Consider the following 12,777-nt stretch of genomic DNA (forward strand, 5'->3'; position numbering starts at 1 on the left):
GTTGTGCACATGCTGCCCAAAATCTCTTGTGAGTCCAGGAAGGCATTTACCCAGGTTAGCAGAGGTGAAATCTGTGGCTAACCAGTACATAAGAGGATTAAACACTCCATGTTAAAGTAATATTCTACCCTTCTGGCTACCTAGATTAATTAACTATGATGAGTGACATAAGCTCTGAATGCTCATAGCTGGCCACATTTAAATATTCACTATACATGAGAGCCACTGTTGTAACTTGACATTTTATAGTATCAATGGAGGGAGGGCCCCTGGAAGAAGGCATTTCCTGGATGTATAACAAAATAATATTTATTGAGCATCTATTAGATGCCAGGCACTTGATAGGAGTTGTAAAGCTCATTCTATCATTGCATTAACCCTGAAAGGTAGTGGAGGAAAATGTTTAATGCCATGAGGAATTCACTGGACCTGGGTTAGAATGCCAGATTTTTCACTTTCTGGATCTGTGACCTTAGGTAAGTTTCTTAGTCTCTGTGGGTTTCAGTTTTCTCTTCCATAAAGTGGAGAGAATAATAACAAGTGTAAAGGATTATTATAAGGATTAAATAAGATAATAATGTAATACGTTTAGCCCAGGGTCCAGTATATGTTCTAACAGTAATGAGTATACTTATATAAATATTAATATTTATCTTACTAATCAGGGATTTTTTTTCTCCTATCCTACTTAGCTTCTCTAAGCCTATCTTCTCACCTCTGACTATAAAATAATAATATTTATCTCATATGTTCACCATGAAAATTAAATGAGAAAAAGAACAAGAAAGTACTTAGCAAAGACCAGGAAATTTAAATCTAAGTTTTAAATATAAGTTGGAAAGAACATCTGAAATACTGCAACAGTTTTAGGATGACTAAATTTGGGAGCGAGAATTGACTCTGCAATCTGGGATCACATACTTGAAATAACTGGTCTGTAAATATTTCTAAGGAACATATTACGGTTTTTTAGTATTTTGTGGGAGCATGTCCCAATATCCCATGAAGCTCTAGAAATCTCTAAAATTGAATTATTCCTATGCAGAGTTAGATACAACAGAGTAATTTAAGCCTCTAAATACAAGATTAAAAAACAAAGTCTTGTAAAATACTTTAAATGCCACTGATATTTGCATGCTGTCACTGAATCCTACTGACATAACAAGATGAGACAAGAGGAATGAACTACAATTGTACTTTTCCCCTTGCAAGAAAGAAACTTTGGACATTATCTACAACTGCAGTCAATGAATATTCTTCACTGGCAGATCTTATCCATTATGTCATAAACTACAAACTCTTATGGAAACAAAGGCTGTGATTTTTAAAACAACCTACATTTTTCTTCCTGACACATTTTTAAATTCATCTGTAAAAAAAAAAATACCTCTTTTGAATTAACAGCTAATGAAAAATATCTAAAATTTCAGGTCTACCAAATAAAGTCCATCTTTGAGGAAGGAAATGCCATTCAGAAATAAGATCAAAGCAATTCATTTCTATTTTCACTGCTACCATAGAGACAAAGAAAAAACAGTGAAGAGTTTTAGCTGAGTTAATTCTTTCTGAAATTTATAATTAACTACATGGGAAAGGGGACAATTACCATATTTCCAAAGAATAAAGGATTTAAAAAGTTGAGCTTTTGATAAGATATAATTACAACCTATTAAAATACAATTCATATCATTTTGTTCTTAAAATGTTCTTAAGTTTCAAAAAATGCATATACATTGAACAGTGTTTTCTGAAAAATACACACAGAATGCCATCAATTTAAAGGTATACAGTTCTCTTACCATAGGTTTTCCACAGATACTTAAAATTCTGGCAAAGCCTAACAAAAAGAAAGGGTTGGGGGGTAGATGGATATTATTTCTGTATGTGCCTTGTCTTCCTGACACTTAATGAATATATATTTTTGGACAAATGTTAAATGAAAGAATGTGCAGGCTTCTGCAGATCAGGTGTTATAGCCAACATCAAGCAGTCAGCCAGGAAGAAGTAGCAATTAAACCTGTCCTCGATTTAAATAGAACTTCAGACTGCTAAGTAAATTGCATGTGCATTAATTCAGGGCAGTTTTATTTTAAAGGACTAGCAAGAAAGCAGTAGATTGAAATCCTAGGAGAGTCATAACAAAGACCAGAGAGGAATAATTCTTTTCTTTTTGCTAAAAATATGTTTTTATTTATGGTGTCTTTAGCAAATGATTTTCAAATGCTTTTTATCAGTAAATTACCTAGAACTCCTCCTCACATTTTCTAATTAGAACCGTATTTGAAAATAAGAAATTTATTTTATTGTGGGATATCATAAATACAGCATGGTAAATTATATACCTCTTTGTAAAATCATGAAACATAGGAAAGTTTTTCTTTTATTAACACTTTTTGAACAGCGTTTTATGGAACAGCACAATTTCTGCTGATGTGGATAATAACTGGTATGATTCGTATCTTAAAATTTGACTTCTGGATATTCTCTTTTAGAATTATGTGTAAGTGGCCTTCAGGGAGAATCTCTATTGTAGACTATATTGCTACTTGAGAAAGTGGTATATTTGATTATTCTGAGGCATTTTTGTCTAAGGTTCTCAGAATAATTTTAAGGAAATATTTGAAAGCAACTAAAAATTTTAACTCAGATCTTAACCACAGAATAATAGCAAAACACCTACTCGGGGCTCCTTTTGCAATAGTACCAGTTTTATTTGTAGTTCGTTGGACAAATTCTGAGTAATAATCATTAATCATTATTATAGTTTTGTAAGTTATTTTTGGAGGTTACTTGGGGTAAAACCATTCAATAGTACTGATACACTGTGTTCTCTAAAATGCAAAGCAATATATTTTTCAAAAGAGGCAAAATTGCTGTGAACTCCCATTCCCTTCCTAGACAAGTTTGTGTCCTGTGAGCTGAGTGTAATATAATGCATCCTGCTTTGGAAAAAAAAAAAGAAGAAAAACCTTTATTATCTCTTCAATTATTTCATGACCTAATAATTTAGGACAATAAAGTCATTTTTAAATTTTCTATTTTTAACTTTCAGTAAATTTTAATATTTTTATATTAAAAATTTACTATATAGTAAAAAATTACTATACCTTTAGAATATATTTATGGTAAACATATACATATTATAAACTCAAATAATTTTCACCAAAACCAAGTTAAACATAAATCTGTATAAAATCTCTGAGAAGTTAAACAGACACGAGTTGTCATTCCTTTATCAAACTGAAAAACTTATCTGGTTGTTAGAGCTTTTGTTTAATAAAAATGTGCTATTGACTTGTAAGAATTTTTATACTTGAATTTTAGAAGTTTAAATGATGATTGTTATAAGGTGGTTTACTACAGATGTGATCTTAGAGTGTGTGAACACTTACATCTCCTGTAGTCCATTTCTCTTACACTAAAATGACATTTAAACTATCATTTCAGTCCCAGCAATCATTCAGAGAGAAGTTCACTAGTTGCCTGTCTGTCAACTGAATAGTCTACTCATCAGAATACAAAGATATATTTTACAAATATTTCTTGTGAAGTGCATGTCATGCGTGTTTATATGCCTAAGTGTGTGTTGTGTGTGAGTTTGCAGGAAGGATTTCATTCACTCGTTCACTATTCAATAATGCAATAACTACCAGATGTCTGTTAAAGGAAAGAATCAATCAGCATTTATGGTATACCTGTCAGCACCATACTAGGTAGCTGATGATAAATATGACTAAGAACTTCCCCACCGTCTTCAAAGAGTTCATATTCTAGCAAGAGATAGGCATGTGTAAAAAGTAATTGCACAACTACATGATGGTTATTACACAGATACATTGTTCTGAAGACACGGAGAGTAGCTAGGTTAGTTCAGTAGGGCAGTATCAAGGAAGATATTTACAGAGGAATCTATATCTTATCTGAATTTTAAAGGTTAAAAAAGAAGCTTATTAAGTAAGCATCAGGCTAGAGAATTGAAAGGCATTCTATCCATAAAGAAAAGCAGGTACACAGAAACAGGAGAATAGAATTCAGATTGTTTGGGGAACCAAATATAATTGACTATAGTTCAAGCTAAGGCATGAAGGGTGATGGGATTTGAGACAAAAAGTTAGACAAGGGCGAGAAAATAGAGGGCAACATATGTGAGGTTAAACTATGCAAACTTATTTCTGCAGGCCAGTGTTTCTTACATCATAGTGTGCAAAAACAACTAAGGATACAAATCATCTCAGCATCTTGCTAAAATTCAGGTTCTAGCATGAGGCTCAAGATTCTGCATTTCTAACAAGCTCCGAAATGATACCACTGCAACTGGGCAACACACTACACTCTAAACAATGGGGAATTAGGGGACTCATGAGGGGTGTTAACCAGAATTGCAACATACAAAGTATACACATATATATGTGTGTGTATATACACATATATACACACGTATATGTGTATGTATATTTTTTAAGGGAGGTTCCAGTTAACAGCATGGAAAATACATAGGGGTGGGAGGATAGGAAAGGTCAGAAGAATGAATGGGAATTGGGAAAGATAGGGATTTAGGGAAAAATAAAAACCAAGATTAATTCCCATTTGTCTAACCATAACAACTGGGGAATGGCATTGTAGTAGGATAGAAAAACTCCCATTTATCTAACTATAACAAGGGAGAGAGTAAACTATGCAATGAGCAGAGAACAGAGGAGGAGAATGATTTATGCTCAGAGGGCTCCAGAGGATGGATGTTTTCCTGGATCTTCTGACTTAAGTTTACTTAATGGGTAAATAGAATTCTAAATTCTAAGAATTTATTCATTTACTGTCAAACTATTTTTTTTACAAAACTAGTTGTCTCCTGAAAGTTTAGTTTAAGAACTGAATTATTTAGATACAAAGAAATGAATATGTGTGTAGGAATATTAGAATTGAGGTATTTGCGGGATGAGTATTTTCATAGAATTTCATTTCTAGTACTAATTTTGAATGCATATTAGAAGAAAAGGTTAAAATATTTGGTGACACCAATACCTATAAACCTGGAAAACATTTGCTAAAGCCAGGGGAAATCCCAATCACCATGACAACACATCAGCAGTTTTCCACTACGGTGGTAACTGACTAATTGAGTTAATGATCCTACTATGAAATTTATCTTTAAATGTCAGGTTCCCTAAAAAAGAGAAAATTAAAGAGGAAGATGAGGGAGAGAACAGAAACATTCACAGCTACTTAGCGACGGTACATTATGTACAGCGCTACACTAAGCCCTGTGTGTTTATTTGTACCAGCTGTTCTTTCTGTCTGGAATGTTCTTCCCCAAGATCTTCACAAAGCTGGTCCTTTCAAGTTCCCAGGGCATTTTCCAGAGAGGACATCTCTTCCACCCTACCTAAAGTAGCCCCTGTGTCTTTTTATACTTATCCATCTTTCTATGTTTCATTTCTCAGCTTTTTAAATATTAGCAGTTACTGCCAGCTGAAGTTATGTTTATTATCTGCGTGCCTATTAATGGGCAGTCTCTTCACTCTACAATGTAAGTTCTATGAGGGCAGGGACCTTGTCTGATCTATTCACTGTTTTATCTCTACTGCTTACAATACTGCCTGGCACATAGTATGTACTTGGTAAATATCTGCAGAAGCAATGAATATTGTATTTAATCCTCACAACAGCCCTTTGAAGTGCTATTATCTCACTTTACAAATAAAGAAACTGAGGTTTAAGTTGATTAAGTAATTTGGCCTAGATAACAGAACTAATAACTGGCAGAGCTAGGACTCCTGCAAGAATCTGTCTGACGCCAGAGGCTATGCTTTCAAACACTATGCTATGCAGCCACTCGAAGCGAAATTCAGTGGTAGATGCCAACTGCTGTCCAAATGCCCAATACTCAGTTCTCTGAGGGACCTCAGACATGTCAGGACAATTTGCCTGGGTCACTGCAACATAAAATTAGTTCTAACACATATATGGGTACAGTGATCATTTTTTTCCATCACACATTAATGCTAATGGTAATAAAAGATCCCAGTTTCCTCTAAGATGTCCCCTTTCAATAATTTAGTCATCCTTTCCATGTATACAGTATTTTATACTTTTCAAATACATAAACTCATTTGAGTCTGTTTAATAACCCTGTGAAGGAGGTACTTACAAGTCAGTATTGTTATACCCATTTCAGACTTAGAAAATAAAACTCAGGGAGAGTAAATTGAATTGACTAAAAGTAATACAATAAATGGCAAACCTGGGTCTATAACTCTATTTTCTGAACCTTGGTCCAATACACATTTCCAAATTGCCTTTGGTGAAACATACATACATGCAATGAGACAGGTCTCTCAGGCAGGGTAATCGGCTTTAGGAAAATCTTATGTACAAATATTCGGATTAAATAATGGGTAAACAATAAAAGAAAGTTATGAATTCTTCTGTACTTTATAAAGATAGTTATGTGGCTTTTTAAAATTCTGAGCACAATAAATGTGTTTATTATTTGTTTTGTACTTGTATCCTTTGCAAACCCACATTTGTCTTATAAAATAAGATTTACCTGAAAGTCTTACAAAGGATAATTCTCTCAGACTCACAGCTCTTCACAGAACATGTAGCTTTTACTCACAGTGCCAACAAAGAATAATGTTGTGAATAACATCCTGGTAATCAGGTTTGGCAGGAAAGACTGTTTACTACAGATGTATTAACAGATGACTGACATGATTCATACACTAAAATTTTTTTTCATTTGTAAAAGTTTACTTTTATAGGCTACAGATATGTGATCAAAAAACTACAAATCTACAACTAATTCTGAGTAATTTTAAATTAAGCTTTCTGTGGGTGCATTATCTTTATTTAATTAGATGTTTAGGTTCCAAAGGAACAAAATTCAAAATATAGTATCAAAAGTACATTTTAACTGAGTAATAACCTTGAAGTGACTCGACCAGGAGACAGTGACAGTGGATAGGAGCACGGACATTAGTTACAAAGACCTGGGTTTGAATCCCCACTATGAGACTACTTAGTTGTGTGAATAGGCCTCATTTTCAAGTTGTGGAGAATTTTACTTCATTGAGTTGATCTGAGGAGTAAATGAGTTAATGAAATCCTTTAAGTTCTTTCAATGTGTCAGAATATGTCCCAGACATTACATATACAAAAATGAGTAAAGTAGGCATAGTCTCTTCCCTCATGAAGCTTCTGTCTAGGCAAGAGAGAGACACTCAGAAAATAATCCCACAAATCAGTGTATAATTATGAATTATGATAAAAAGAAATAGGGGACAATATGAGAGTGTATACCAAGAGTATAAAATCCAACCGGAGATTTTCAGAAAGGTTGTAGCATGTACAGTCAGACCTGGAAGATAAGTAGGATTTAATCAGGTGGATGGTGCCATCCAGACAGAGGAGTAGTAAGTGGAAGCCTCAAAAGCAGAAACATGGCTGACATTTTCAAAGAACAGAGGGGAGCCAGCAGGGCCAATGTGCCAATTAGTTTAACGAAGGACAGGGAAGGTAGCACAGACATAAGAAGTGGTCTGGTCCATGCATTTCTGACATTCTTGTAGTATAAAATATAAGGCAGAGTGATGGAAGATGAGGCAGGAGAGGAATTCAGGTGCTAGATCAAAGGAGACTTGCACACTAAGGTAAAAATTTCGACAATCACTCATCTTGAGTTCAACAGGGTGCTACTGCAGGGCTTCCACTTGAGCGTCATGCCACTAGACTTGTGTATTAGATCAATCATTCTGGCCGCTGTATGGATTACTTAATATAGGAAATGGAAGCTATTATATTAATGGAATTAATATGCTGAAGTGTTTTATGCAATTAAAATGGTTAGTCCCAGGTTACTAATGTGTCATGAAATCTCTTCACACTGGCTCTTTTTCCCTACTTTTCTACATACAAAGGCCAGACTTTATTAAAATTTTCCCACTAGTATTTCCTCCTCTTTCTGCCACCCAGTAGATTTTCCCTGGTCCATTAAAGCCCTCTGTTTCGTTCTCTGTTTAGGGGACCTGCCACCTTACAGACATGTGGTTGAGATGACAGGCACCCAAACCAGTGTGACTGGCAGGATGGATATGAGGAGATCACCAAGAAAAGACAAGAAGATGAAGAGGCTGTGGATCTAACAGAACACAGTATACCTACCCACTATAAGATAATATGCCAAGCATTTTATAGTTCTTGTCTCATTGAGTCATGAAAACAACCCCATGAGATAGGTACCACTTTATGAAGAGAAAACTACAGTTCAGAGAAGGCCATCCAGCTAGTGAAAGGTAAAACCACTATTTTCACTGAACACACCTAAGGATAAACAAAAGGAGGAAGTGGCAGAAAATAGGAGAGCGCTCAAATCAGGGAAATGAAATGGGTGAGAAGTCAGGGTAAACTGAGGCTTGGAACTGTGTTAAAAATAGAAGGAAAATCCTACTTCCTTTAAGAAAATAACTTAACTTCTTTATATTTATGACCCTACTTATCTCTGCATCCTTTGTATCTTAGTATTCACCTTGGGCACCTTATATCTCAGCCACACTGACCTCCCTTTCCTTGAATATGCCTTTCGCTCATCTTTCTCTCCCTCTCCCCCCCCCGCCTCCTGGGACTTTGCTGAAAAAACTTCTCCCTCCTCATTGTGCCCTCCATTCTGCATATCAGTCTAATTGTCACTTCCTTAGAAAACTCTTTCCTGCTATGGAACCCCTGCCTACCCTAAAACCAAGAGCACCAGATTCTTTAGGTATGCTGTGCTCTCTTCATAGCACCCAATATCCACCCCCATCACACATCCCTGTTATATCCATAATCTGCTGTTTTCCCCATTAGAGTAAAAATTCCATGAGAACAGACTGTTCATTATGTCCCCTTCCTTTGCAATATGTCAGGCACACATTAGGCATTCAATAAATACTTGTTAAATGAATAAAATAAATGAATGTGCAGCTTCTACCATGAGAGCAGATGCAACTATACACCTGCATGAATAAATAGCCCTGTCTACAAAGACAGGGCCACTCAGGTAAACCATTTGTTGCCTTGGTGATTTGTTTCATTTTCTCTACATAAAGCTCTGGAAGAAAATAAAAATTATTTTAGTGCCACCCTCCCCCCCCCCAAAAGCAATAGTTGTAAATACTTCTATGATGAATCCATTTATAAGGGTAAAATATGTCCTTTTTTTCTATTAAGGTTATAATAAATAAAATGATACTTAGTAGCATTAATAAAAGTATCTTATAAATGCCCAACAACAGTTTTTATTTCCTTTTAGAAATTCTAAGTGACTTTAATTCTTGTAAAACATGGTGGGTTGATGACTGCAAAAAGTGATATTTTATTTACAGAACAGATGTAGTATTAACAACTTCAGTAAAAGCTTCTTTTATGCTGCCTGGTCCACTTTTCATTCTGCTGTTTGAATTTGACTATGCACATCAACCTGTTACACACATTAAAAATGAATAGTACTATCATGTCTTCATTAAAAAGAATTTCAGAAGTAATTTAACATTGCATATTGCAATTGTCTTTGTAGATTTCTTAAAACTTTAAAAAAAAAAAAGCCTGTAAGTCTGGTTAATGGATATCTGAAATGATACCAGTTTATGATTCACTCACTATAATTTTTCAGGATACTTAGTGTCTGTGAATAATCTTATTTTCAGAGATAATATACTTTAGAATATTAGATTAGAGATAGAAAAGGAAGGACCTCAGAAATGCAATAAAATGCACTTGTTTTACAGGCAAGGGCACTGATGCCCAGCTGCCTCGAGGTACCCAAAGTTACAAAAGTAGATTTACTTTGATTTTCCACAATTCCACCTTTCTTCTATTCTTGTATCAAATCCCATATGCTATTACAGATGATACTTGAGAATTCCTACACAGCAAAAGAAAAATTCTACCGACTGCTGGCATTTTATTTAATTTAGTGCAGAATATCCTGCCTGCTTTCCAGAACTGTTGTCTTATTGGCCAATCATCTAACAGCATGTTTCTGGCTTAACAGTCTAACATTATTTTCCTTGTATGTTAGTGACCAGAATTATTGAGATTATTATATCTTAATTTTCAAAACATATTTAAGAAATATCCAGTCTATAAAGCATGTTATATTAGTTACTAAATTGTGTTTAATCATATTACTGGGATGACCTCATTTTCCTCACTGACCACACCCAAACAGATGGACAGATTAAACATTAAACTGTGAGTTGGTCAATAAATTACCTATATTTAATTCTTTCCATATGCCAGGAATTATACTTTCTACACTTTACCACAATATCATTTCCTCACAGGTAATACCATGTCTTTTTCACAGATGAGGAAATCGAGGCTCATGGAAGTCAAAAAACTTTATCCAAATCTTAAAGCTAGTAAGTATCAGAACAATTTAAATCCAACTCTTGCTTTGGAGTCCTGCTTTTCACACTAAGTGATGTCACTTCTCTTTTGTCAGTAGTGACATTTGTGGCAAAAGAGCTGAAACTGAAAGTGGACAGAAACATTCAAATAAAAGAGATGACTCGATTTTCTTATAAAAGTGAGTTATCTTAACATCTGAAAAGATCTTGGGATCCATGTGGCATGAAACTTCTATTTTTGGTTGCTCTGATGATTTCCTGGCCTACAAGATTTTACCCCAAATCAGAGGAGTTCTGGCAAATCAGTCTGATCAGACTGGAGCCCTTAAGCAATCTGAGTCTTACAGGTGAGATCTAAAGTAGATTAATTTATCAAGAGGGTTAGTTAGAGTACTATAAAATATGCCACAATCATTTCCATCCTTTTACATACAGAAAAAATAAAAATAAAAACACTTCTCCAAGATGTCTAACAGAAACTTTTATATTGCCATTATGCAGTGCTTTGTCTCAATTTGTCATAATCTCTCCTCTCGTTAATCTTCTAACATTATTCCTAAAAATATGGACCAAAGATATGAAGAGGAATCTATTTCTGCAGTGTGTGAAACAGAAAGGAATGAGAGAATGGATTGGGCAGAGAGATCATAGGAGGATCCTCTTGGCAGTAAGTGCCTTTCAGGCCAAGACAGGAAGGAAAGAAGAGAACCAAGGAAAGTATTTATGTTTCCTGTCACTGAAAACTTTGATGGGAGTGGTGGTCAGCTGTGATAATTGAGATATGCCTAGGAGAGATCAGAGTAGTTAGTGAACAGTTCCAGTCTCACAGAGAGCCTCTACAAAGCAAAACTTGAAGACAGCATCTCAGCCAGAGCTGCTAAAAGGTGGACTCATTGCTGGAGGAAAAAGAGATGGGGGCTGAACTGAGACTGAATAAAAATTTCCACGTTGTTAGCAAGTTTCCTGTCAAAGAGTCCCAGGAAAGTGGAACAAGGGCATCCCAAGTACATGGCCACTTGGGGAAAAAAAAGAGTATCAATGGTGGTTGGTGAGGTGAACAGGATTTGCATTCTAAAGTCCTCCAGGAAGTCTCTTCACCTAGATGTAGCTTTTAAATCACTTATGTATTATTTACCATTTAAACATCACAGTGTAACTTTGTTGTAAGTATGTTTATCCTATAAAGATGTTATATATGCCACCTGAGAAATAGTTATGAATATAATTAAATTAGAAAATTCGTGAAATCTCACATGGGTATTTGTCCTGTTGAATTGTACAATTTGCATGATAAATCAAAATACTGGAATAATGAAATTTATCTCTGATATAGCATTTAAAGCAGAATAAAAATATTTTTTTACCTTGTACATGTGGTCGTTAACATTTTGGTAAGTGGATATACAGCACATGACATGTTTTTTAAATTATATTTTCCAAATTGAGGAAACTTAGATTTCAGTGGTGATTTAACTTGTTCAGTGTAACAGACTTCCAATTTTGAGATCTATTAACATTTTATAACTTACTTTAAAGTACTAATTATGTTTTATAGTATCTTCAATTATTATGATTTTGAAATAATTAGGAAATACATGTAGGTCAGGTTTGACAGTATTCTCTCAAGAACAGTAACACTGAGTGTAACACCTCAGGAAAAGTAAATCATGTTTAAGAGACTGTTTCCCAGATTACATAAGGAAATATAATTTCCCACTTAGCTTTTTTTTTTTAATTCATTTTAGCTTATTTTTATTGACAACTGGGAAAACTATATGAGATGCTTGGCAATTTTTAAAATAAGATAAGGTACTTATCTAACTTTGAGGCCTGCTCAACTAACCCAACTGAAGTTTTTAGGCTTTAAATCCATTAACATCAGCTGAAGCTGTCAGCTGATACAAGGCCCTATAGGAAGATATCCATAAAGATTTTCTGAAATATAGTCTGTAAAAGTAAGACATTTAAGGTCATACTATGGGGAACTTGGTTGGTGGATTCAAGATTAAATAATTTTGTCTTTAGTGATGAAAAGAGATCACAGTGGGAAATCTATACTTAGTGAATCTCATGTACCAAACTATTGATTTTGTCTTGTTTAATGGATGTCCAATCAATGTAAGATACTAAAAGATATAGTTCAGATTAACTCATGTTATGTTTACATGCAAAGTGAAAAGGGAGCTAAGGAATAAACGTGTTTTAATTCATTTTTCTAAAAAATAGTAGTAATTTATATTCAGATAACCAATGTTAATGAAATTTAAGTACATTATTTAGAACTGATGATAGAATAAAATAAAATGCACTTGAAAATTTTAGCTGTTTTCTGTAAACCCATAAAAGGATTGCCTACTGATTTTATTCCAGTCCTACTTTTATTTCCATTGCC

At 34.4% G+C, this 12,777-nt stretch overlaps 1 protein-coding gene across 8 annotated transcripts in view; it reads right to left on the bottom strand.

Moving 5' to 3' along the window:
- The window catches only part of DLG2 (discs large MAGUK scaffold protein 2), a 1,729,700-nt gene that overhangs the window by 1,375,973 nt on the left and 340,950 nt on the right, over positions 1-12,777 (bottom strand). The window lies entirely within an intron of this gene.

The sequence above is a fragment of the Camelus dromedarius genome, chromosome 12, assembly GCF_036321535.1.
Source record: "Camelus dromedarius isolate mCamDro1 chromosome 12, mCamDro1.pat, whole genome shotgun sequence".
NCBI lineage: Eukaryota > Metazoa > Chordata > Mammalia > Artiodactyla > Camelidae > Camelus > Camelus dromedarius.